This window comes from Cervus elaphus, chromosome 8 (assembly GCF_910594005.1).
Source record: "Cervus elaphus chromosome 8, mCerEla1.1, whole genome shotgun sequence".
Taxonomy (NCBI): Eukaryota; Metazoa; Chordata; class Mammalia; order Artiodactyla; family Cervidae; genus Cervus; species Cervus elaphus.
This window is the reverse complement of record NC_057822.1, coordinates 20,656,607-20,661,544: the sequence shown is the minus strand read 5'-3', so window position 1 is coordinate 20,661,544 and position 4,938 is coordinate 20,656,607.

Here is a 4,938-nt window from a genome sequence, read left to right as displayed (position 1 = left end):
CTGTGTCCAGAAAATTTTAATACCTTTTTTTAAAGTTCTCAAAACTAATATTTTTTAAAAAGAAAGCAACAGACGAAAGAAAAGCAAAAAAACAAATGACTTGCATGAGTGATCTTATTTGGGCAATAAAATGTTCTAAAACCAATTTATGGTAATGGTTATACAGCTTGGTAAATTTACTAAAAAATAATAATAGCATAAATATAATAATAAAATTGTACACTTGAAAGAATTATGTGATATGTTGAATGTCTCTACAAAAGTGTTAATAAATGAATAGTAGACATTTTAATAGATGTTCTTCCTCATTCATATCAAAAGAAATGCAAATGGCGCCCGCCTTCCTAAGCTCCCACAACAGCACGTTGCCTTGGTTTTCTTCCTTCCTGTCACATGGTACCTCCGCCTCATTTGTTCATGCCTCCACATCTAGAGTTGGCTATTACCCAGGGTTCTCTGCTGAACCTCCCTCCCATTTTTCCACATTCCTTTGCTAGGAATTAGCACTTGCAACTGGCTGTTAGTACTGGCTTTTGTTACAATAACAACAAAGGCAGCAATTATAAAGCAACCTTGCAGACCTCCTTTCTAAGCTCCAGAATCATACATACAACTTTCTGCTTGATGTCTCCACTTGGTTGAATCATCAGCATATCAAATTTGTGTAGAGGAGAAATCTTTAATCCCATCGCTACCCACCCAATCCCACCTTGCTCTCTTCCTTGAATGCTTCCCTCCTCTGAACATGGTATTTCTCTTCCCACTTGTTTGTGCCAACCTCTGAGATTCATCCTTGGTGTCTTTTTCTCCCTTACTCCCCTCATCCAATCCATCCTCTGTTCCTGTAGGATCTATGTCAAAAATGTTTCTTGATTCCATTCTCTTCCTCACAACTCAATGGCCCCCTAATAGTTCCAACTATCATCATCTCCCATTGAACAATTCAAATGATTCAAAAAGAGTGGTTTCCCAATCCACTCTTTTCAGTGGACATTGAGACACAGCACACAAATTCTGCTTCAGTGAAGGACTTCTTATCCAGAAGTTGGGTTTGATATCAGCCCCATTTAGGGTTACCTTGGCTTCAGAGAACTGCCTTACCCCAGATCACACTTCATCCTGGGCAAGCGCATATCCAGTGACGTCAGAGTGTGGGGGTATGACTGTCCAAATGTCTCAGTATCACTGGACTACTCTGAAGGATCACTTCTCCCTGTGAGGTCAGCCAGACCCCAAATCATTTTTTTTTTCTCTACCCAATCCTTCTTCCTTCCCAAATGTCTCCATATATTAAGCCCTGGGTCACTTTTTTAGAAACATCTTTCCTACTCAACTCTCTCAGACTACTTCCTTGGGAACCTAATTCGAACTAGTCTTTTTTGGTTCTCTGCTTGAAACCCTGCGATGGCATTTTTGCGGTCTTCCTGATCCACACAGGTCCCTCTCTTGCCATTCTCACACTCCAGCCTTGCCAAGTCTCTGTCTTCAAACCACTGATCTCCGGGCCTCAGAATTCTTATATATGGTGGATACAAAATAATACTTCATCACATTAATGGGACCCAAACTCCTGTAGATATAGACTACGAGATACAGATCACTCATAGATAATATACTTAATCATTTTATAAGCTTCTTCCAGTAATGGCTCTGTCTTAGAAAACTTGACGTTCTCCTTAGTGGATGGCACAGAGTTTTGTTCACAGAAAATGCCCAATAAATAAAACATGTATGGAATTGAACTATGACTGGGCAACAAATGTTAAATTGCAGTACCAAATTATTATTAACATGGGCACCCTCAAAAAAACTCTTCTACAAGAACCAAAGTCAGATCCTAGTGGAGAAAGGGGGCAGAGAGACAGGCAACATTTGACATATTGAACATATAGCTGAGATCAGAAATTCTTTCAAGGCAAACTACAAGCAATCTCAAGGATGACTCACAGCTAAGATATTTAAGCAGTAGCAAGAAGTACATGGGGCAGTCTTTTTTCAACTCCTGTTTATCACAACTCAGAAACTCCCTTTCCGGAAAGATTTCCTCTTGAATAATTTCATACTAAGTCCTTCCTCTTGTCCCATTTACTCTTTGTGTGAGAAGATGCAAAGCAAAGGAACACTTTATTCCAACTGTTCACAGTACATCCCTTCTCTCTAATTCAAAAGTCCTTTAGTTAATGACATTTTTCTTTCAGTTCAGAATTCCTATCAACAAACTCCTGTCATTTTGGTTTATTTGTAAGTTCATCCATTAAGATGAACTATACATTTCTGAGGGGCTTCCATGGTGGCTCATTGGTAGAAGAATCCACCTGCCAATGCAGGATACATGGGTTTGATCCCAGGGAGAGGAAGATCCCCTGGAGAAGGAAATAGCAACTCACTCCAGTATTCTTGCCTGGGAAATCCCACGACAGAGGAGCTGTTGGGCTGCAGTCCATGGGGTCACAAAAGAGTAGGGCGTGACTTAGTGACTAACAACATACACTTCTGAAGCCAACAACTGTGGTCTCTTTGAGAAGAACCTTCTTCTTAGAAGGCATCAAAAAGTAAGTATGGTGATTTAAACAACTAAAAACTTTCATAAGAATAAATAATCCATTTGCATTCAAAAGATTTTCAATACAGGACAACCATGACTATGCCGGCAGGATAATTTCTTCTTAGTCATGATAATATATTTGGTTTTGGATTTTTGAACTGATAGATAAACAGATAGTTTATATTTTTAAAAATCATTATGAAACAGCTCTTTAAAGACATGAGTAACTTGGACAAAAAAACAGGTAATAGAAGTTAGTGGAAGGAAAGGAATAACAGATTGCTCCTAAAGAAGCCAGAAACTTAATTATCACCTTAACTGAAATCCAAACACCCGGGTTCTTGTTTCAAGGAGACCTACTCACAGAATATTTTCATGACTAACCCTATGTTTGCAGCTGAAGATTAAAAACTAAATATTATTTGACAAGTTTTTATATGACGACATAAAGAGTGGCTGGAGCCTGGCTGTTGACTCAAACATTTCTGCCAGCCTCTTTTGCCTGCCAAAATATAGCTTCAATAAGCACACATAAATTTTATTTTTAATAAATAACCACAAAACGGTTTCATAAACAGGCTAAACTGTGGATAATTGTAGCTTACAATGAATATGTGTTACAGTTTCAGTAAATAGAAGTTACACAGCCTGAAACTGGCACGCCCTATCTCCATCTTATGGATTGATGGCAAAGCAGCCCGTGTTGGAACAGCCCAGTGATTTTCTTGGTAAGAGGCCTACATCCTAACTACTTAGGCTTCTGCCTTCTTGCAGTAGCCCTCCTGTTTGTCTCTGCAGACATTAGGTTTCAGAGTCCTGAGAGTTTAAAAGGAGAGCTGAGGTCTCCACGTGGTGTCCCAAAAGGGTCTTTGTGGTAAGAAAAGTTCTTTATGTCCTGACCAACATGTAGACACCTATGATGGTTTAAAATGAATAAATAAAGGGCATGTGGGGGGAATAAATACTGATGTGATGAGAAGGCACCAGGGAGAATAAACTGTTCTTTCTAACTAACTTTTCTTGGAATTTACGTGTTCCTTTTACTCAAAGGATCCTTTTGGAAAAGTGCATTGCGTTTTCCTCTGTTGGCAGCATTTTTTTTTTTTTTTGGTAAGTAAATCAACTGATTTCTTAAGAAAAAGAAAAGCAGCTTATTGAAAGCTTAATGAATTTTTTTTTTTCACCTTTAGAAATCAGCTTTATTTTTAAGCTTCCTTGGCCACACGTGTGCTTTGATGAACTTCCCTCCCACTCAAGGGAAGAGTTCCTCACACTCCCAGCCGTGAGCCTTCACATTCACTTCACACTGATCCCAGGAAACACAGAGAGAGAAAAGTCAAAAGGGGGGAATTTTTTTTTTTTAAAAAAACATCTTGAGCTTCTTTTTGAAGATGAGGAAAGGGAGTTTTATCTCTAGTAAAAACAGCCCCTTTTGTGGGGAAAAAAAAAAAAAAGAAGTGATGATTGATCAAACAGTATTCAGAATTCCAGGCATGCCAAGATATGGTTGTGTTAAGCGGGAAAGATGACCCAAAGACCCCAGGCTGTTTGAAAATAAATAAAAGAATTCTGGCATCACGTTCTGCATTCCTATTTGTAGTCATGTTTTACACTCTACCTGTGGCGACCTTTCTCACTTGTTTCATAGCTCACAGTTGGATTTATTCAGCCGCAATTTGCTGAGAACCTCCTTGTGGAATGTATGAAACTAGGACCTGGGATGAACGGAGCAGAGCGTGCAATGAGGAGGGGAGACAGAATAAGATGGCAGCACTGATGCCAAGAAGTGCCCGATCTGAGGACACGGAATAGAGCAGAGCTATGGGTTAAGTGCCACATGAGCTCAGGGAGAGAGTGACTCACGCTGCCTGAGCTTGATCTCCACCAGGAGGAATGCCTTGTGGTGTTGTGTGACCTATGAAACATTGGCAGCCTGCAGGGCTGCCTCACAATTCTCTTATGCTCTTGAGCATGGCCAAGGTTAGATTTCTCGTGGTAAGTTCAGCCTTCCTCCCGTCTGCGTCCTTCACAGCCCTACCCAACCCTCAGCAGTATTTCTTTAAACAAACTCTCACCCGACTTCAGTTAGCCAGTTGTTTAATTCCTCACTCCAAATTTAACTCTCTCTACACATACCTTGTTAAGCAGTTATGTGTAGAAAGCTGTGGGGGATATGGGTATACCGGGTCTCTTTTTCTTCAAAAAAGCTTATAATCCAGTGGGAGAGTTAGGCATGTAAAACTTTAATTGGGGGGAAAAATGTTGTAATAGAGGTGCAAGTAAAACGCTGTGAATGCTTAAAAACCTAGGGGTAAGCTTGAGTTTGATGGGATCACAGTTTTCCCAAAGGTTCTGGCACATGAATTGAAGGAAGGAGTTCCCTGGTGGTGCAG